General features: G+C 41.2%; 1 protein-coding gene across 1 annotated transcript in view; it reads right to left on the reverse strand.

Moving 5' to 3' along the window:
• The window catches only part of MGAT3 (beta-1,4-mannosyl-glycoprotein 4-beta-N-acetylglucosaminyltransferase), a 143,343-nt gene that overhangs the window by 48,208 nt on the left and 71,455 nt on the right, over nt 1-23,680 (reverse strand). The gene's annotated exons all lie outside the window — the stretch shown is intronic.

Raw genomic sequence — 23,680 nt, forward strand, 5'->3', positions numbered from 1 at the left:
GCCACGGCTTAGTGAGACAGAAGTTTGGCCCCCTCCTCCCTCCCGCAGTCTCCTGAGAACTTTCACAGGTCCCAGGAGACTGCCAGACCAATTAGGAAGCGCAGCGTGACTTGCACATGCGCAATGGGCACCAGGCTGTGAAGCCGCAAGCTGTCACAGCCTGGCGCACACAGTTCAGATTCCGGCACCGTGGAGGAAGAAGGGGAGAAGGGACGGCGCGGGTGAAAACGTCGCTGGACTCCGGGACAGGTGTATGTTTATTAAAAGTCAGCAGCTACAGTTTTTGTAGCTGCTGCCTTTAAAAAAAAAAAAAAAAAACATCCGGAGCTCCACTTTAAAGATAAACTCCAGGCAAACAGCTAAATACCCAGATGAAATACATGCATGAAAGTCGTTTTACCTATCAAAGGATTTTTCTTCTTCTCCATCCAGTCTTGAGATTTACACAGCTCTGCCACACAGGAGAACAGTGTCTAGCAAAGGAAGGAACCTGATCTTAACCTGTGGCAGTTTTACCTTTGCTTACATGTCTTCTCATCTGCCTAGCCTGTGACTGGACAGTGAAATGGGAAGCAGCACAGCGATGAGCTTGTCTCTTATACACTGCTTACTCCTCTTATCACCATACTTTTTGTACTGATTGGTTAGTTGTACTGCTTCTCCCTCCCCTAGTTTATACTCTGCTGTACAGGAATTGCAAAGAGCTGATGCCAAATTCAGGTGCTTGCTTAAAAAGAAAAAACACTTTATAATGTATTAATGAATACAGGGCTGCATGAAAATGTATCTTTATTATCTAATGTCTAAACTATATGGATAGTTATAACAACATGCTGCTGAGTGAGCTAAGCCCTTGGTTTTGATAATGAGATTCAGCATACAGTAAAATAGGTGACCACCAAAAAATTGTTAAAGCACTCTACTGCATTATAGGATAAGCACACGATAAAGAATAAAAAGGTTTGCCCAGACACTCTTTATGCATTTTAGGCAAGGTTCACACTAGCTTCCTTAGCAGGCGTCAGACACATGGCAGCACACAGTGCTGTTCACACTGAAGCGTTAGCGCTGCGTTGCAGCAAAACTGGCGCCTGTGGAGTCAGGAGTTGAAGCCTCCTATTCAATTCTATGGTGCCGCTCCTCAAATGCCTGGCAGGCATTTGCGGTACGGCTGCGAGGTGTTTTTGGAGCATTAATACCATTTAACTTCATTACAGGCATTTGTGGTGCAGTTTTAACGCTTGGCAAACGCCTATCAAATGCCTCAAAACCGTGCATAGGGCGTTTGGGGAGCATTTGAGAAGCGTTACAAACGCCTGTCAAACGCTATAGGGCCGTTTGGCAAGAGTTAGAAATAAAGTCAAGTGTGAACGAGTCCTTAGAGTAAAAATAAAATAATAGAGTAAAAATAATTAGACCTCAGACCTAGAAGATGCAATCACATCCTTCAATCAGATCCTTCACTAGCTAAAATGTAGGTACATCTTTTTAGTTTGAATGAAGGAAAGGATTAAAACCATGTTTTTTTCTCTTTGTTGATATCCATTTTGGGAGATCCTTCCAGTCCTGGAGATGCAACAAAGTGAGATGAGAGGAACAAAGGTCTTTATTCAAGACGTACCCTCACGTCTTATAATATATATATATATATATATATATATATATATATATATATATATATATATATATATATATATATTTGGCACGCACCAGTTTTTAGTCATCACAAAGGAGTTGCACTCATGTCCAGTATGGATGAGCTCAGACGTCTTCAGATCCTATTCTGAACCCACCTGAAGGATCCCACCAGAGATGGTCATCTGTTGTGGGCAGTCATAAGTAGACAAGGCATTACCAATGCGGCACGTAATGTACACAAGGGATGTGGATATGTGTGACTGCAGGCGACAAATGTTTTGGCCGCTTATGACTGGCCAAATACTGATGACACCTTCCTGGTGGGATTGCTCAGGTGGGTCTGGATGAGGATGCAAACATGCCTGAGTTCTACCCTAATTGTCTAGGAAGAAGTTTCCCACGCAGGCCTTTCCAATCACACAAAAAACACAAACTTTAATGCATGTAAAATGCAACACAAGAAAACAAAAAACATAATATTTAAAAGCTTAGGGGATTTAGGTAAACAGGTGTGAATGGGTCCTCATACAAAGCTTCTGGATGATGACATTACTTTTTGTGGCATGAACGATGGAACCTTTATAACAAAACAAAAAAACCCAAAGTTCTACAGTACATTCTCAATACATACAAGGCTTGCGGTTACAAAAAACACATGCAAACTTTACCAGAGTGCAACAAGGAGTATGAGGCACACCTTTTGACACTCAAAAATCTGAACTATGCAAATCAACGCAACAAATAAAACCCAAATTAAAAAGGGGGATGTAATGCAGTGAAATTCAAAACTCAAATTTGAGCTTTGCTAATTTTACAAAAAGGTCATCCCTGCATGTACAGATGAATATTCTAAAACGATCTAATGCATCTATTATCTGGAAGGTTTTCACAATACAGGATTTTTCAGGAATGTGGAAGACCATTGCTAGAACACATTAACTTAAAAACAGTACTAAAGCATGCTCATCCTTGGGAAGCTATTCAGCTGCACCCTCTGCACTTACCTAATGCTTCATGATTTAGCCTGTTGGACCTTAACCTTCAAGCACCCAACAGAGTGATATTTACCTGCATTTGCACAGCATGTCCATGGCACATTCACAATACTTCCTCACTTCAACTCTGTAAATGTGTGAAACATTTATTCTCCTTCGAAAGGATAAATAGCTTATCCTCTTTTCATGGCAGCCTCCTGTCATTTTTCTTCATTTAAGAACACTTAGTTCAGATGGGTTGGAGACATAAGTGCAGAGTAGGAGAAAGAGGTGGAGTTGTACATAGCACTGGCTTTATGGCCATAATGGGTTCAAAAGGCAAAAAGATAGTTATGTTATAAGAGTTTAAAATTCCAACTGCTCCCAGCAGGTAATTCAATGTCAGGATGAAGTTGTATATCAACTGAGGGGCAGAGACACAGCTGATCATAGTTAGCTATTCCTCTGTTGGTTTTATTCAATACTGAGAACTTTATGCCTGTAGCCAGGTAACCTCTTAGGAGTTTGGCGGTTCTCAAATACAGGTGGAACTAATGAAATCAATAACCTCTCCCCTCATTTAACCATTTGTTTCCCTTCAGAAACACACATATAGCGTTTTCATTGGAAGCCTTAAAAGGGTAACTCCACTTTCATGAAAAAGAAGCATATAAAAAATAAAGGATATACAATTGCTACACAATTCAACTCAATATGGCAGCCTGGAGGTCTTCTGTACACAGTTGGTGTACAGAACTCCCCGGTAAATGTCATTTCCTGCTTGTGTGATTGGCTCACTGATTTTCCCAGAGGTCTGCACTAAGATACAAGTCATATTTTAGGCATCCTCTGCAAAAGAAATGTTAGTTTTGGTGAGATACTCTCTAAAGCCCAGTACACACTGGTAGAAAATCGTTTGAACAATCTCAACATTCTTTCCTGTTAAAAAAAAGAGACTTTCATTTTTGGTACTAAAATGTTCAAACAGCGTGTATGTAATTGTTGAGTTCCAGAGTATAACTGAAAGTGATTTATTTTGCATGTGACCCTGAAAGTGTTACTAAACCCACAACAGTAATATCAGTCTGTATATGCAGTAAAGCATGCTTGTTATATTCACTGTGGAACCTAAGAGGTTAATCTTGTGCATTGTGCAAAAACAATGTTTGATCCTGTCTTCTCTGATCCTCCCCTTCTTTTGCTGTCCCCAATCCATCTCCTGATAGAACAGAGCCTTGGGGCAGGCTGCACATGCTCAGTTTTGTGTGTATTGTTAGAGAGTTTTTTTTTTCTTGGGAGAGTATATGTGATCAGCACTGGGCCAATCAGCACTGTCCAGACAGATGGTCAGGGGTCCTGCAGCCTCATAGGACAATCAGGGGAGAATGAAAACTTTTCCTACAAGCTTTAACCAGTGCTCTGCTGGACACCCATAGAAGTCACATTCATGACTGCTCTAACTGCAAATGAAAAAAGGTGTTTAGCAGTTTACATTTACTAAAATAATTGATTTTCCCTGTTCTGTGTACTGTAAGAGACCACATATAGTGAATGCAGGTTCCTGGGTTTAGTAGCACTTTAAGGCACTCCCTCCTGCTAGTTAATCACAGGCCTAATACTCATTTGATTTTTTTTTTCCTGAAAGAACATCATACTACCTTGTTAAAACATTAATTCTGCCAAGAAACAACAAACAATAAAACATTTTCTGTCCCGTTTCTTCAAAATTTTTCTTTCAAATACAATCAGAACATGAAGAATGCACCAGCACATTTGAACAAACTAGATCCTCCATTCAGAAGCAGTATCCAAAGAGCATAGTAGAACAAACAACATTAAGTCCTCATGCATTACAGCTGCTGTTTTTGGCTTTTGATGTTTTTTGCTACAGCCAGGAAACTCCCCAGCATGTTATCCTATGTGTCCATGCACACATAGACTGTAATCAACGTTTTCTGGCTGTGATGTTTTTTGGCTGGAAAAACCCCCCAGAACTAGTGGGTTTCTAGAGGAGTTTTTTTAGCTGTAAAAACGGTCTAAAAAATGAAAAATGCAGCAAAACGTGGTAAATCGCCGCAAACCATTGTTTTTGGATGTTTTTTCGACCAAAAAAAAGTTTTTTTGGTGAAAAAAAATGCTATAAATGCAAACGCGGAAAAACGCCACTAAACTCTAATGCAAGAATGCTAAAAAAAAAACCCTGAAAAACTCACGTTTTTAACATGACTTTACACAGCTAACGTTACCAACATTATCAAAACGTCCAGTGTGCATGAGGGCTTACTCCAGAGCAGAAAAAGGTAAGACTTTTTAACCAGTTGCTGCCCGTCCACAGTACATTTACTGCGGGTGGGCAGCATAGGCAGGCTAGATCACATACATGTACGTCAGTCAGCCTGAGGCGTACATCACACTGCTCCCGCGACCGCTGTGTCACCCTAAAGGGGAAGTTCTGTTTTATGCCTCTCTCTCCCCCCTCTTCTATTTTTGACACTTTTGAGGGGTTTTGACAGGTATCCGCTAGGGTTGCCACCTCATCCCTTTAAAATCAAACACATATTAATATTCTGTAGCCTCACTGGCTGTGATTAACAACAATGGGAACCAACAGCTCACACTGCTGTGTCTGAACCAATGAGGAGGGAGAGAGCCTATGCTCTTGTGCACATCGCTGGATCAAGATTGGGCTCAGGTACGCATGGGGGGGGGGGTCTTGGGGAGAAGCCACTGGCAGTAATAATTGTATTCTGCCAGCTGGGAAGGCTCCCAGTGCTCCCCCTGCTGGCAGAATACAATAGCGCTGTGGGAGGCATTCCCCCACCAACACTGACTGCATTGATGGGGGAATCAAGCAATTTTCTTTCCTTCCACCCCTGGTGGAGTGGAGAAAATGTATTACTCTATGGCTTGCTTTACTATTGCTAACTGAGACCATCTGTCATGATCTCATAGTAAGGCACATGGGAAAGAAGAAGGCAGAGCCTTAGTTCTTGCACCCCATTTTGTAAGGATGCTTTAAAGGTCTTATACAAGAGATAAAGCTGCTTGCATTGCATTATGGCATTTAAAAAGGCATACCAAATTATCGTATTTCTGAAAACTCAGAATCTGCATATAGATTTAGTGAGCATCTGGGACACAGTGCAGAAGAATTTTAAGCTTCTAGAGGTAAAATCTGCCACCTGTATATGCTTACCATCATTAGCTGTCTCTGCTATTGCTAGTTCTGTCAAAATGTATTTTTGGAGCCTTTAAAATATTTCTTGTGACAGGGCAGGAGTGATTCTAGCTCAATGCTCACATTTCTCTAGTTTGAGATTTTATTACAATATAAAAAAAGACCACATGTGACAACCTCTTAGCATATATGAAAAAAAAAGAAATGAATGAAGGTTGTAACCCTTCTCCAATCAATACAAAACTAAAACAATGTTGGGAATTAGAGAGCTGAAACACTCGATTGTAACACTCACATCCCTTTCTGCAGCAGTGCCTGATAGCAGGGATGATAAAGAGGTCAGCCCACCTCATGCCACTATTTTACAGGGTTGAAGCAACCAATGACTTCTCACAACCCTGGAGAACTTCAGTGATGAGGTCTTCCAGCTTTTATCACCTCCTTCCTCAAGCCATTGAATTATTTTCTTGTTGGATCCATAATATAACATAAAAGGAAAACTATGCACATGACAGAAGATAACAATATAAAACTTAATATAAAATATTCCTACCACCTCCACAATACTTCCTGCTAACCTAACCACCTTCACAGAAATTATCAAGTCTGGATCAAAAACTGTTTGCAACTTTAACTCTTGCTTGCACAGGCACGCAGAATTTAGCCGGTGTCACTGGGTGTGCCAGAGCCTTGCTGATGATCCTAGTCTCATTGTCTGGAGCTACCGTCTCAGCTTAGAGTGACAAGTGATGATCAGGAACAATGCTCAGCTGAGCTCCTACCTCCCAGCTTTGGCACCTTTTTATAGCTGCTGGGTTCCCTACTGCCCGCTGAAGGTCTCACCTGCCCGCCAAAAGTACAAAGAGCCTCAGTGGGCTGCAAGCTTGACACCCCACAATAATTTGTCCTTCCCCTTATGTATTCTACAGCATGATTTTCACATCCTATAATGTGTATTTCACAAACAAAAAACACATATTAACCACTTGACCGCCAGAAGATTTACCCCCCTTCCTGACCATTTTTTGTGATACGGCGCTGCATCATTTTAACTGACAATTGTTATGCAATACTGTACATAAGTTAAATTTATGTTATTTTTTTCCCACAAAAAGAGCTTTCTTGTGGTGGTATTTGATCACATCTGCGTTTTTTACTTTTTGCATTAAAAACACAAAAAGACTGACAATTTTTATTAAAAAAAAAGAATGTATTTTGTGCTATAAAACATATCCAATTAAAAAAAATCTAATTTCTTCCTAAATTTAGGCCAAAATGTATGCTGCTGCATATTTTGTTAAAAAAAATCCCAATAAGCGTGTATTGATTAGTTTGTGAAAAAGTTATAGCGTCTACAAACTATGGGATGTATACTGGAATTATTTATTTTTCTTAAATACTAGTAATGGTGGCGATCAGCACCTTATAGCAGGACTGCGATGTTGTGGAGGACATTTCTACACTAATTGACACTTTGTGGGAACCAGTGACATTAATACAGTGATCAGTCCTAAAAATCTGCATGTACACTGTACTAGTGACACTGGCTGGGAAGGAGTTAAACATCTAGGGTGATCAAAGGGTTAACGACTATGTGCTTGGTGTACATTAGATGGTTCTTTTACTAGGGGACACATGATCCTTCACTCCTCTCCCCATCAGAACAGAGCTCTGCCTTGTTTATATAGGCAGAGCTCTGTCCTTTGTCCTGCCCAATGATTGGCGGGTGCCGGCGGACATCTGTTCACCGTCATTAACAGATCGGCTTCTGCTGTGAGTGTTCACAGCATAGGCGATCCGCTGGCGGCGCATGCACTACCCCCTATGACGGAAGTGCAAAATCACATATACATTATCTTACAGAAGTGAGTACACCCCTCACATTTTTGTAAATATTTTATTCTGTCTTTTTATGTGACAACACTGAAGAAATTTCACTTTGTTACAATGTAAAGTAGTGAGTGCACAGCTTGTATAACAGTGTTAATTTGCCATCCCCTCAAAATAACGCAACACACAGCCATTAATGTCTAAACCGCTGGCAACAAAAGTGAGTACACCCCTAAGTGAAAATGTCCAAATTGGGCCCAATTAGCCATTTTCCCTCCCTGGTGTCATGTGACTTGTTAGTGTTACAAGGTCTCAGGTGTGAATGGGGAGCAGGTGTGTTAAATTTGGTGTTATCGCTCTCACTCTCTCATACTGGTCGCTGGAAGTTCAAGATGGCACCTCATGGCAAAGAATTCTCTGAGAATCTGAAAAAAAGAATTGTTGCTCTACATAAAGATGGCCTAGGCTATAAGAAGATTGCCAAGACCTGGAAACGGAGCTGCGGCACGGTGGCCAACACCATACAGCGGTTTACCAGGACAGGTTCCACTCAGAACAGGCTTCGCCATGGTCGACCAAAGAAGTTGAGTGCATGTGCTCAGCGTCATATCCAGAGGTTGTCTTTGGGAAATAGACGTATGAGCGCTGCAAGCATTGCTGCAGAGGTTGAAGGAGTGGGGGGTCAGCCTGTTAGTGCTCAGACCACACGCCGCACACTGCAACAAATTGGTCTGCGTGGCTGTCGTCCCAGAAGGAAGCCTCTGTAACAAGCGTGCACACAGTGAAGGACGCAGCCTCCATTTTGTTAAGAATCTCCATTTTCTCCCCTCATTCTTTCCCCCCTCCCTCCCTGAGAGGCACAGAGACATTTGGACAGTGTGTGTGTGTGCTGGTTGTGTGTCACTGGCAGGCCAAGGCAGCAGGGAGCCCAGAGCTATAAAACACCTCTCTGAGCAATGTCCCTGGCTGTCTGAGCGAGCTGTGCCATATAACACCTTGTATAAGATAAGGCAAGCTTTCCCAGGAGTTCAAGGCATTCCAAGGAAGCACGAATCAGATAAACACTTTTCAAAATCCATTTTTCCCCTATGTCTCATATCTTGGAATATGAGAGACTTACAAAAAAAGCAGACAAATCGTCAGATTGGCTAAGAGGAGAAGAACAATTTCATGGGTCACTCTCCTTGTCTTGAATACATAGGAAAGCAGAAAAGTAGATCTCGTGAACCATTCAGTGTATAATTTCATAATTCATATCTAATCAATTCTCAGACGTGTCTGCATAATCTACCCGCGGGTGGAGTGTCACTTGTGCATAGGAAAAGTTATGAGCCAAAATATGAACTACATGAGATTCTGGTTCTAGTTTAGGGCTACGCCCAGACCTCCACGCCCTAAACGGGGTATTGGTCCTTGACTTCAGAGACACCCCCTGCTGGGGAACTACAAATTGGGCTGTCAGGCCTAAGAGAGTTAAGTTGAAGAATTCTCCCATTGACCATCGAAACAGAGGGAGATCAAAGCACCCTTCTGCTCTGAAACTTGATCTGCTAACCCAGGACTTTGGCAAATACTTTAACCCCTTAACCTCCTTTCTATTATCTCTTTGCTGTGCTGTTGTTCTCTCTCTCTCTCTCTCTCCCTCTCTCTCTATATATATATATATATATATATTGGTTACATCTTTGTTCTGTAAATATTTTTATTGCACCCCTTTTTGACTTTTCAGTAATAAATCTTTCCTTCTGAAAGTGTTGAACTGTTTCTATAGCTCTTAATTGCAATTTACGAATTCCTGCCTCTAAAAAGAACGCTACTGTGTTTGTTTAACCTTCTGTATAACCGGCCTGCAGTGACCGTGTTATACAGACGATTACCTCAACCATTATAGTGTTATCGTGGATATCGCCGAGTTTCCTCTTTCTCTGTACAAAAAGGAGGTGGTGGCAGTGTGAAGGGTTAATTGCGTAGTTAACCTGACCCAGTAACAATTGCTCAGGCTGCCGGTACATTGATTGTGGTCCAATTAGCTGGAAAATCGTTGTGCAGGGTGCAGCTGGGTGTGGCATTGTTATGCACGTGACATCGCGGTTTTAGATTGGCTAGTCCTTCGGTCACGAGTTTGGTGAGAAGGGCTGGGGTCTGATCCCGCGGTTGCCACAGCCTCTCCTAAAGATGATGCACAAAAAAGCCCGCAAAGAGTTTACTGAAGATAAGCAGACTAAGGACATGGATTACTGGAACCATGTCCTGTGGTCTGATGAGACCAAGATAAACATATTTGGTTCAGATGGTGTCAAACGTGTCTGGCGGCAACCAGGTGAGGAGTACAAGGACAAGTGTGTCTTGCCTACAGTCAAACATGGTGGTGGGAGTGTCATGGTGTGGGACTGCATGAGCGCTGCCGACACTGGGGAGCTACAGTTCATTGAGGGAACCATGAATGCCAACATATACTGTGACATACTGAAGCAGAGCATGATCCCCTCCCTTCGGAGACGGGGCTGCAGGGCAGTATTCCAACATAATAACGACCCCAAACACACCTCCAAGATGACTACTGCCTTGCTAAAGAAGCTGAGGGTAAAGGTGGTGGACTGGCCAAGCATGTCTCCAGACGTAAACCCTATTGAGCATCTGTGGGACATCCTCAAACAGAAAGTGGAGGAGAGCAAGATCTCTAACATTCCCCAGCTCTGTGATGTAGTCATGGAGGAGTGGAAGAGGACTCCCGTGGCAACCTGTGAAGCGCTGGTGAACTCCATGCCCAAGAGGATTAAGGCAGTGCTGGAAAATAATGGTGGCCACACAAAATATTGACACTTTGGGCCCGAATTAGACATTTTCACTTAGGGGTGTACTCACTTTTGTTGCCAGCGGCTTAGACATTAATGGCTGTGTGTTGAGTTATTTTGAGGGGACAGCACATTTCTTCAAGCTGTACACTCACTACTTTACATTGTAGCAAAGTGTAATTTCTTTAGTGTTGTCACATAAAAAGATATAATAAAATATTTACAAGAATGTGAGGGATGAACTCACTTCTGTGAGATACTGTATATATATATATATATATATATATATATGTGTGTGTGTAATTTTGCACAGCATGGCCGCCCTGTAGCAGTAAGACTGCTATAGGGCAGACCTTAAGTGGTTAAAGTATATGTTAACCCTATATAAGTATATGTGGGTAAAACAACCCATTTAATTTAAAATAGAAATGAAAGGCAAAACATTCAGGTATAGATATAAAAGCCATTATAAATACATGTTTTTCTTTTGTTTTATATGTGATCATATAATCTATGGTAGGTCAGCACAAGCTCAGGTAGGCTGTTCTCCCATCACAGCCAGAAAACTAACCACCCTGGGATGGATGTACATCTATGCTTAGTGTTGTCAATATGCAAAAGGGAAAGCAGGGGGACTGGCAGGATTACCAAGTATTTCAAACAAAGGAAACAACACAAAGAGAACAGGATACCTTTTACCACAAATACACGGTACAGCAGGCACATATTAGGAATATGAAATGTGGGGTAACATATTTTTTAACATACAGCTGCTCGCCTGACTGCATCTTCAGGGTGTGTTTCACTGAAGTGTAAAATGTATTTCTATATTTAGATGATATTATTTTTGCCACTACCGCAGTCTAAACATCTGTGCATACATCGCTGCGCTGGCCAGTGTTTCACAGGATTTCACAAGATTTTATTAAACAACTCGCATGCATCTTATCCTCCTCTAGGGAGGTCTGCACCTCATTTTGTGAATGAACCATATGTCAGGCCTATAGAAGTCTATACAGTAAACAAAGGTATCTATAAATAATGTGAGATTCACCACAAACTGCTCTGCTTTACCATTTTCACTACTATTCTCAGGTCAATGTAAAGCAATCCTGTGGCTAAATTTGAGCAAAAAACATTCCTTCATACAGCAGGTATCATAAGGTGACAAGACAGGTGCTTCTTTTGCTTCCTGATCGTGGGAACAATGCCATATGTCTACTGTGCATCTTGTTTACTTGTAAAATAAATATTTTATACTGTATGTCTGCAGTTTGAAATCATATCAACCTGATAATAAGTCTAAAATAAAGGGACCCCTCTAACAGGCAGCAAGGGTCAGTTCTGTGTGAGGCTGGGCTAGACTTTACTCTGGTTGGTTTCATAGTGAGGCTGCAGTTAGCTGAACTGTGTAAGATCAATGTTATACTTCCTTAGAATGCATTCACTTCATGAAAAAATATATCCTGTAACTTACAGTGTTACTAAACCCAAAACAGTGAAATCAATCAGTATGTGCAGTAAACCAAGCTTGTTATACTCACTGTGGAACCTAAAGGGTTAATCCACATTGTGTAGAAAGGCTGTTTGATCCTGTCTTCTCTGATCCTCCCCTTCTTCTACTGTCCCCCATCCATCAGCCATAGTTAGAGCAGCAGTGGCAAGTCTGCACATCCTCTGTTTGGTTTGTATTGCTAGAGAGTTTTTTTTTTTTTTGGGAGGGTGCATGTGATCAGCACAGGGCCAATCAGCGCTGTCCAGACAGAGGTTCAGGGGTTATGCAGCTTCGTAGGACAGTCAGAGGAGAATAAAAACTCCTCCTACAAGATTAACCAGGGCTCAGCCAGACACTGATAGAAGTCACAAGACTGCTATATACTGCTGATGAGAAAAGGTATTTAGCAGTTTATATTTACTACAATAATTGCATTTCCATGTTCTGTGTACTTTGGAAGACTGGATATAGTGAATGCAGGGTTTTAATAACACTTTAAAGCGGAGTGCCACCCAAAAGGGGAAGTTCTGCTTTAAGGCTGTGACCCCTGCTGCCCGTTAAGGATTGGTACCAGAATTTGACAGGTACCCGCTCCCACTTACGGTGCAATCGCCTAAGGCAATCAGAAGTTGTCCTCCCCCCTCCCTCCCCATTGTCTTCTGTGACAGGTCCCAGAAGACTACCGGACCATTTACAAAGCGCAGCGCTTCTCGCACATGCACAGTAAGCACCCAGCTGTGAAGCCGCAAGCTGTCACAGCCGGGTGCCCACATTAAAGATACCGGCGCTGGGGAGAGAAGACGACCAGTGAAACCAGCCTTGGTGAGGACGTCGCTGGACCGAGGGACAGGTAAGTGTCTGTATTTTAAAAGTCAGCAGCTACAGTTTTTGTACCTGCTGACTTTTATTTTTTTTAATTCAACTGGTACTCCGCTTTAAAGAAGAATTCCAGGTATGGATATTTTTACATAGCTACATTGGTTCAGTTTAGAACCATGCATATACCATGCTTGTGGGATCCCTCCCCGGCAGCTAGTAGTTATCACTAGCAGTGGTGTCTACAATTGGGATTTTTAGCTTCTAGAGGGATCTCACAGATATGGTATATGCATAGTTACATTGATCGAAGCTGGACCAATGTAACTAAAAATATCCATACCTGCAATGTTTTCTTTAAAAGGAAAATTATTCCTGTGTGAAATGTGATGTCATTGATAACCTCATTCTGATAACTGTAGCTGGCTAGTTGGTCATGTTGGTCCAACGCCTTTAACATTTTCTGACTCATTGGCCCATATCAAGCATTGAATCAGTGAACTTTTTAACTCCAGAATTGGGCCCTTTCACACTGATCAGTTAAAAAAGCGTAGGAACAATTAATGAAAAAAATGCATCCCTTTAAATCCTATGGAACTCTTTACACTGGTCCGTTGCGTTTCAGTTGCAATTTCATACTAGTTGCATGGGTGTCATGGTGATCTAATGGCATTAATACTACCTGAGTTACTTAGGGCTTTTGCATTTGATCAGTTTTTCCGGTCAGTATTGTTTCAGGCTGCTTTCAGACTGCTCGTTTGCAAAAACGTGGTAAAAACACATAATGCATCCGTTTAGATCCTATGGAACTCTTCATATGCGTCAGTTGTGTTTTTTAAGTCTTGCTTGCTGCATTTTTGGTGCATTTTAGGGCCCTTTCACACTAATCAGTTTTTCAGTTAACAAAAGCGAAGCGTATGCATTTCTACCGTGTTTTTGCAATGGGGCAGTGTGAAAGCAGACAAAAACGCAACTGACCGGTGTGTGAAGAAAAACGAATCAGTGTGAAAGGACCCTAAGTAACTCAGTTAGTATTGATGCCATTAGATTACCAAGATAGTCAAGCAACTAGTATAAGAGCAGAAGCAGCTTATGTATTTATTTAAGCATGTTTTTTCCAAAATAATAAACAAATAAATAAATAAGAACTAACTGCAAAAATCAAGATAGTATTCTCTTTAGAATTTTATCAGGGTTCAAAATATTGGAAATTACCATGGACCAAAATTTCCAGGAACAAACCATCAAAGCCCAAGTTAGTAATCAGGAGAATTCATAGCTATACTAGAGGACAACTAAACAGTGTATATACTAAATCCTAAATATAGCTAGCATGAAAGTTGTTCATAAGCTCATATTACAGAATTCAGAAAAGTGGGGTTTTTTTTCAGCGTTTTTTGCTGTAACAGAATCCTGCAACCTACAGCATGAGCATTAATTGCCAGAAAATAAAAATTATAATTGAAGTTGTCCATCAAGCAATCAAAGTCTCTTAATACCTCTCAGTGTGATTAAGTAATTAATCCCATGCTGGCACTACAAAATTGTCTGTCATCCGTTCTGCGCATCATAACCAGAAAACTCAATCACTCAAGCTTAAACCAAATACTTCTCGTTTTCACAATTCAATTTAACCCTTCTGAATCTGCTCTGTACCGTAAGGTCTTCCTTGGGAAATATCTGCTTAAAAGGAAATTCTGGGGACTATAATGTAATGCGGAGGGACTCCGGTGACTCTATTTAATGCGGGGAGACTCTGAGGACCCTGATTTAGTGCAGGGGACTCTGGGGACCCTGATTTAATGGGGGAGCTCTTGGAACCCTGATCTATGGCTTTTGAACTATTTTATTTTAAATGTGATTTAAATGTTTTTTCCTTTCTAAAGTGATTTGTTTGTATTTGTTACTTTCATTAAGTCTTTAGTTTACGAAAGGAAAAAATGTGTAATATAGATTGTGTCTGTGACATTTGGTTTAGAAAGCAAACTACATTTTCTTACAACAAAGATCAGCGTTGCTTGCTCACTTTTTAACTGCCTGTCTCACTGAAAAGAAAAAAACACTTTGCCTAAATCACTATTTCTCAACCTTTTCCCAGTCAAGGCACCCTTTAAAATTATGGACAAACTCAAGGCACTTTATTTTAAAGTGTAACAAAATCAACCAATAGTTTTGCATATTATTGAAGCATCCAGACACATTGGACACGCAACATTAGAGGTTCGTTATTCTTTCAAAGCATTATACACTTTGGCCCACTTGTACTGACTAGTATTCCAGCATTTCTACTTTCTCATTATCTATTGCCCACGCAACTAACGTGACCCTAGTGCTGACTGAGAGGAGTGGGAGAAACATGGATGCTGTGCAGGCGTCTGATGTCCTCCTTATCAACCAATGACGTCTGCCATTGTTAAGACACTGGTGGCTGCCCAACATTGTAACATTAACCTCTTGCCGACCGCCCTGTAGCAGTTTTACTACTACAGGTTGGCCGTTCTACACAAAATCACATATATATACTTGATTTTGCATTTCCAGGTTGAAGCGGGGCGCGCGTGCACCATCCTACCTGAATTGCCATTGGCTCATATAGGTGTCAATCAGTGATTCATGGTTGGGACTCGGTGATCGGTGGGGCAGCTGACACGAGAGAGATCTGTGAGTGTAAACAACACAGATTTCTCTCCTGACAGTGGGGACATGCTGGTTTTTATCTCCCTGCAAAGCAGGGAGATAAAAACCAGCATGTCCCCTAGTAAAACAGTACACAATTTAATCACTCCTTAACACACAGTTAACCTTTTGCTCGCCCCATATGTTAACCCCTTCCTGATCAGTGGCATTAGTACAGTGTCATTGCTTTTTATTCGCAGTGATCACTGTATTAGTGTCACTGGTGAGGTCATTGGTAGTTAGTCAGTTCCCACCCAGTGTTTGTTAGTGTCAGAATGCCCACCAGTCCTGCTATAAGTTGCTGCTCACCGTCATTACTAGTATTAAAAAAAAAAATCCAGTATACACACCACCATTTGTAAACGATATCAAGCAAATCAGTTGATACACACTTATTGGGTTTTTTTTAACCAAAGACGTGTAGCAGAATACATTTTGGCCTAAATTAATGACAAAATTTAGAATAAATTATAGCAAAAAAATACCAAATGATCACATACCACCAAAAATAAGCTCTATTTGTGTGAAAAAAAAATTATTTAAAATTAACTTGTGTACAGTGTTGCATGACCATAGGGTTGCCACCTCATCCCTTTAAAACCGAACATATATTAATTACACAGGTTCTGAGACTAATTTAATGTAGATTAGGCACTAAGTGAGTTTAATTGCCACCTTAATCAGCCACAGAACCTGTGTAATTAATATGTGTTCGGTTTTAAAGGGATGAGGTGGCAACCCTACATGACCACGCAATTGTCAGTTAAAGTAGTGCAGCACCGTATAGCAAAAAATGGCCTGGTCATGAAGAGGGGTAAATCTTTTGAAAGGCAAGTGCTTAAAGCGGAGTTCCACCCAAAAGGGGAAGTTCGGCTTTAAAGATTGGTCCCCCGCTCCCCATTAAGGATTAGCACCTTTGGGGAGAAGGTACCCGAAATTGACAGGTACCCGCTCCCACTTCCGCTGTGATCGCCTAGGCGAATGGAAGCGGAAGATGTCCTCCTACCCTCCCTCCCCGTAGTCTTGTGGGACACGTGACAGATCCCAGAAGATGACGGGGCCATTCAGGAAGCGCAGCGCTACTCGCACATGCGCAGTGGGCACCCGGCTGTGAAGCCGCGAACTGTCACAGCAGGGTGCCCACACTGAAGATGCCGACACCAGGGAGAGAAGATGGCCAGTGAAACGGGCTGCGGTGGGGGCACTGCGGGATTGTGGGACAGGTAAGTGGCTGTTTTTTAAAAGTCAGCAGCTACAGTTTTTGTAGCTGCTGACTTTTATTGTTTTACAGAGTGAGTGGAACTCCGCTTTAAACAATGAAAATCTGTGAGTTTGTGTAATATAAAAGCAGCTTTGATCCACCTGCTGGCTTGTACACAGTTTTTGGGCAATTTGGAGCAATTTTTAGACATTTTGCCAAGGCACCCCTGAGGAACCCAGAAGGCACCCTGGTTGAAATAAGCTGGCCTAAATTGCAAAACATTTTTTTTTATTTCAAAAGTCCAAGTTCAAGGGCAATAACATATATTCTTATCTTTTATGACATGCAGTATTACTGTGAAAGTGGTGGTTATTTACTGCATATCTGTTTACACATCATTGCAGATGTGATCACCAAGGATAGTCACAGTTGTAAATCCTTACGGAAAAGTACCCTGTAAAAAAAGGAACTGTGTACACTAGGTGACTTAAACCCCAACTTGTCACTGTGATGACTGTGCAAGAAATGGCAGGAGTAGTTGTCACCAGGACAAGAAAGACCAGACAGCAATAAAATCATTGTCTGAACTTCTAATACTTCTTCATGCCAGTAGATGTATTTTGTTTTTGTCTATGTCTTGACAGGAAGTGAGAGGAAATCTCCCCAACTGGGACACAGACAGCAAAAAAACTCAAACTCTAAAAACTCTAACTTCTCCACACTATTCAAAACAAAATAAAAGGCTTAGGCTGGAGCTGGGCTTTACAGCTGAACCTGAGATAACAGCTAAATATACAGTCATAAGGGAGCTGTTTTATCTACCATATGTTTTGTAATTTTATCTATCCAATCCTGAGATTTACACAGCCCCACCAGACAGCACAGCTAGGTTGTAAACTTCATGTTCTCAACTGCTGGTAAGTATATCTAAAGCCATAACTTTTTTTAGCTTTAGAAGTATAAAGGTTAGCAGAAAACGATGGGAAATCCAAAGTTTTACAGGAACAGGCACAAAGGAGAAATCTTCCACTGGGGATATCTGTTACAAAGACATCTGTCTTTTTTATCAAGGTATTCTTTGAGAAGAACAAAGTTCTTCAATTCCTCTCTGTTTTATACGACAAAGACAGCGAAAAACAGCAGTAAAACAGCAGTGTACGAGGAGACTGAAAGAGTGTGGTTACTGTAGTGTAGTTATTGTAGTTACATAAGGTACAGTTTAATTGTGAATAAGATGAACATTCAATAAAACTTGAAATTATATTTAAAGCTGAACTCCAGGAATTAACATACTTTGTAAAGAGTTCAGGCATACCATGGAGGGGCCACCTGTGGACTAAGGCTAGGTTCACATATGTGCGGATGGTGCGGCTGCGGATCCGCACAAAAATTTGCACCACCCATACAGAGGAATGTGGACCTGTGGGCGGGTGCAGAGGTTCCCATGTGGGCTGCGTTTTCATAAGAAGTGCAGGGACTTCTTCCCTGCGTGTCACGGGGCACGGGAGTCCATTCAAATTAATGGGCTCTCGTGTCCGCGCAAAACACGGCCTGCACGGTCGCATATATGTGAACCAGGGGTTAGAGCTGATTCACACATGTGCAGTGCAGATTGAAGCTCAGGTTTCACAGCTAATTAGCATCAATATTAATCGATACAGAAATGGTTCAGCGGTTCATGTCAGGTTTAAATCAGCTTCAGGACAGGGTTAGGTCAGGATTTTATCCTGTTCACATGTATGTGGTTTAGAAAAGGTTCCCATAGAAGTTAATAGCCTGTAATCCACACCTGGATTTGGGGTTTTCATGAGCTGTAAGCCATAATCATCACAATTATGACAAATCCCGGTTTGAACTATCTTGCTTTGCATGTAATGAGTCTCTCTCATATATTAGTTTCACCTTTTAAGTTGCATTACTGAAATAAATGAACTTTTGCACGATATTCTAATTTTTCACGTTTAACCTGTATTTACTAAAATAATTGCACTTCCATGTTCTGTGTACTGTGGGAGACCAGATATAGTGAATGCAGGGTCCTGGGTTTAATAGCACTTTAACTTTTTTATGCTTGGTTCACATCTGTGCGGCTGCAGATCCGCATGAAAATCCGCGCAGCCGCACCACCCACACAGAGAAATGCAGACCCGCGGGTGGGTGCCATTAGTTCTAATGGCATGCCACCCGCACTGGAAAACGCAACCGTACTGGGTATCGAGGTTTCCGTGCGGGCTGCGTTTTCCAAAGAAGTGTAGGGACTTCTTCCCTGCATGTCACAGGCACGGGAGTCCATTCAAATAAATGGGCTCTCAACCCGTGTAGAACGTGGCCCGCACAGCCGCATCGATGTGAACCGTGGGTAAGTCAATCCCCATCACAGCTTGCCTCTTCTGCAAAAAAAGCCTGCCTGCTTGCAAATTTCCTGGGTGGGGGTGATGTCTGCCTTTAACCATTTGAATACCGGGCAATTTTACACCTTCCTGCCCAGGCCATTTTCCAGGTTTCAGCGCTCTCACACTTTGAATGACAATTGCGCGGTCATACAACATTGTACCCAAACTAAAATTTTATCATTTTCTTCACACAACTAGAGCTTTCTTTTGGTGGTATTTAATCACCGCCGGGAATTTTATTTTTTGCTAAATTATCAAAAAAAGACTGAAAATTTTGAAAAAAAACACGTTTTTCTTTGTTTCTGTTATAAAAGTTTGCAAATAAATAATTGTTCTTCATAAATGTATTCTGCTACATGTCTTTGGTGAAAATAACCCAAATTAGGATGTATTTTTTAGTTTGTAGGAAAGTTACAGAGTTCACAAACTATGGTATAGATCTGAATATTGATCAATCCTGAAGTACTGATGGCCAATTTAATTTCTTGAGGTCCAAGAATGTCAGAACAATACAGATATCCCCCAAATGACCCATTTTTGCAGAGTAGACAGTCTGACGTACTTCATAAGAGGCATGGCGAGTTTTTTGAAGTTGTATTTTTTTTGTCATGATTTTTCGGAAAATGAAAAAATGCAAAAAATTTATTTCACTATTTTTCTTTTTACATACTGTCACCAGTGCAGTACAGCGTCTTCATATAACTGGCATGGCGGTGATCAGGGACACTGACTGGTGACAGTATGAAAAAAAAAATTTTTTTTTTAATTTTTTTTATTATTTTTAATTTTTTATTACTTTTTTTTAAGATTTTTTTTCATATTTCACTATGTTCAAAGTAGTTACCAATGTTACCATAGTAACGTACTACTTTGGGGAAGTGATCAGTATTCGATTCATTCAGGGTTTTTTTTTTTTTTTGTGCTTAGCTGTGATTTGGCCACAGCTAATCACATGACATGTGCATGTGATTAGCTGTGACCATTCACAGCTAGGCAGTAGTATACAACGGATGGCATGAATGAAGCCATCCATTGTATACAACTGTCATGTGACCTGCTGTGATTGGTCACAGCAGGTCACATGGTACAGGCAATGGGGCCAATACTCAGATCTGTCATCGGCTGTGTCCGAGGTACACGGCCAGTGACAGATCGCGCCGCTGAGCAGCTCTGCAAGCACGAAAAGTGCGCATGTGCGGGAGGACGCCATTTGGCGTCCACCCGGAAATCCAATACATTTTTCCGTCCGCCTTTTGGCTATTGGCCGGGCGTGTATTGGTTAAACACTTGCCTACCGGGCACTTATACCCCCTTCTTTACCAAGCCAATTTTCAGCTTTCAGCGCTGTCGTACTTTGATTGACAATTGTGCAGTCATGCAAGATTGTACCCATATGAAACTTTTAAAATTTTTTCTCACAAATAGAGCTTTCTTTGGGTGGTATTTAATCGCTGCTGGGCGCTTTACTTTTTGCGCTATAAACAAAAAATTGCAAAAAATTAAAAAAAAAAAAAAGTTTCTTTGTTTCTATTATAAAATTTTTCAAACAGGTAATGTTACTCCTTCACTGATGTGCGTTGATGAGGCAGCACTGATTGGCGGCACTGATGGGCACTGATAGGCAGCACTGATAGGCGGCACTGATAGGCAGCACTAATGAAGTAGCACAGATAGGTGGCACTGATAGGCAGCACTAATGAGGTGTCACGGATAGGCGGCACTGATGATGGGTACTGATAGACAGCACTGATAGGTGGCAGATTCGGCTATCTGCCGTTGGCAAGTAGTTAAACTGTCAGATTGGAAATCCCTAGCATTGATGGCCAGTTAAAAAAGAATTGCTTTAGTAACCTTTTCAAAGCTTATATTTATTTTAAACTGTTCTTTATCTGTTTTTGAGATATATAACAAATATTTGTAATTTTTTTTAAAGAAACATTTTTTATAGGGGACACAATGGACATAAGATTCCCAGAGCATTATGGTGTTTATTTACTAAAACTGGAGAGTGCAACATCTTGTGCAGCTCTGCACTGAAACCAATCAGTTTCCAGGTTTATTGTCAAAGCTTAGTTGAACAAACTGAAGATAGAAGCTGATTGGTTACCATGCACAGCTGCACCAGATTCTGAGTGCCTCGGTTTTAGTAAATCTCCCCCTATGTATTTACAAAAAAAAAAGCAGAGCAGAAAGTGTTCCTTTTGCTTCCTTTCAGACCCTCCTGTCTCTAACGCTTTGACAGAACTGTATGGAAGGTACAGAGAGAACAGTTATTGCTCAACAAATGATGTCTTTGTGTATTATCCTGTTATCTGATGTGTGTACACAGCCACAACAATCTGTTATCTGTTAGTATAAAACAAACACATTCCATCTATATCAGATGGCAGATTCAGGTAGTGTACATTTTATGATTTATGTTACAATCCAGCAAAGGCCTCTAGAAACAGGACGGCAACCATTTTACCATAATGCAGGGATGGAAATAACATTTGGTGCTGCCAAAGTCCAGCTGCCTATCTATTACTGTGACGCCTGGTAATATTGTACAGTTGTGTTCAAAATAATAGCAGTCAGACATCACTAACCTGATCAATCACTGTTTTTGGTAGAAATTATATTTCTACATGGCAAATAATTTACTAGCAGGTGTAGTAGAGTAATAGAAATCCAACAGACCCAACAGTCATGACATGCATGCTGCTGATTCTGTGTAATTTAATCACTAATTGAAAGGGGCATGTTCAAAATAATAGCAGTGTGGAGTTCTATTAGTGAGGTCATTTATTCTTTGAAAAACAGGTGGCAATTATTGCCCTTATTTAAGGAAGGAAGGCATCAAATGTTGTACATGCTGGTTACAGTGCATTTCTCTCTGAAATAATGAGGAAAATGGGTCGTTCCAGACATTGTTCAGAAGAACAGCGTACCTTGATTAAAAAGTTGATTGGAGAGGGGAAAACATATAAAGAAGTGCAGAAAATGATAGGCTGCTCAGCTAAAATGATCGCAAATGCTTTAAAATGGCAATCAAAACCTGAAAGACGTGGAAGAAAGCAAAAAACTACCATTCGAATGGATAGAAGAATAGCCAAAATGGCAAGGACTCAGCCAACAATCAGCTCCAGGAAGATCAAAGAAGGTCTAAGTTACCTGTGAGTACTGTTACAATTAGAAGACGCCTATATGAATCCAAACTATCTGCAAGAAGCCCCCGCAAAGTCCCACTGTTTAAAAAAAAGAGGTTACAATTTGCCAAAGAGCACATTGACTGGCCTAAAGAGAAATGGCGCAACATTTTGTGGACTGATGAAAGTAAGATTGTTCTTTTTGGGTCTAGTGGCCGGAGACAGTTTGTCAGACGACCCCCAAACACTGAATTCAAGCCACAGTACACTTTGAAGACAATGAAGCATGGTTGTGCAAGCATCATGATATGGGGATGTTTCTCATACTACGGTGTTGTGCCTATTTATCGCATACCAGGGATCATGGATTGAAGAGGTCATGCTGCCTTATGCTGAAGAGGAAATGCCCTTGAAATGGGTGTTCCAACAAGACAACGACTCCAAACACACCAGTAAACGTGCAACATCTTGGTTCCAGACCAACAAGATTGACGTTATGGAGTGGCCAGTCCAATTCCCGGATCTTAATCCAATAGAAAACTTGTGGGGTGACATCAAAAATGAGGTTTCTGATGCAAAACCAAGAAATAGAGAAGAACTGTGGAATGTAGTCCAATCATCCTGGGCTGGAATACCTGTTCACAGGTGCCAGAAGTTGGTTGACTCCATGCAACACAGATGTACAGCAGTTCTCAGAAACAGTGCTTATACAACTAAATATTAATTAATTGATTCAAAGGAAAGCAAAATCTCCAAACATTTTTCAGTTTATATAGTGAATGTTTGAGTTTGTAAAGAAGAATACAAACACTGCTATTTTTTTGAACAGTCTAATATTCACTTTTCTTCAATGTGTAGTGTTTCCAATGCATTTGTGTGTATGGAAATAAAATCTATTAGAAGGATTTTGAGCTTTATTCACTTTTTTCAACACACTGCTATTATTTTGAACACAACTGTACGTGCTCAATGTATTTTATGACACTTAAAAGTAAAATAGTAATTCAAACTGAGCAGATTTTGAAAGAAGCACAAGTACAGGATACCCGTGGTGAGAAGGTCTGACTCTTCGTAGTATGTAATAATCACACAATGCACCAGGTAACCCACAGCAGTTATAGACGGGAATGGTTTGCACTATTGCCTGGGTCTAAAGCTAGCCAGAAAAGGGTCGAACTTTGACCGATTCCTGATAAATCGCCAGTAATTTGAGCTCCGGGTGACTTTGTCAGCACCACCTGACTTGACAAACTTTGAACAATTGATGGAACCAGGCAAACTACTGCACCCAATCAGATGCAGTCACTATTTGAGTATCTGGACAGCCACTGGCGCTGCAACTATCTGAACTTTTATTTTCCCATGCAGTGGGGCTGTGCCCGTACTGCTTGGGTTAAGTGCTCGTTTTGTCTAGGGGATCAGGGAAAAGCTGTACTTACCAATTCCTCTGATCCTCCGGAAAACTGTGCTCCCCCACATCCAGCGGTGGACTGTTTCTGCCGTCCTTACATCTGGAGCTGGTTTATGGGCGTGATGACATCAGGAACAGCCCAGCC

This window comes from Staurois parvus, unplaced genomic scaffold (assembly GCF_062004578.1).
Source record: "Staurois parvus isolate SC_StPar_1 unplaced genomic scaffold, SC_StPar_1.0 ptg000149l, whole genome shotgun sequence".
NCBI lineage: Eukaryota > Metazoa > Chordata > Amphibia > Anura > Ranidae > Staurois > Staurois parvus.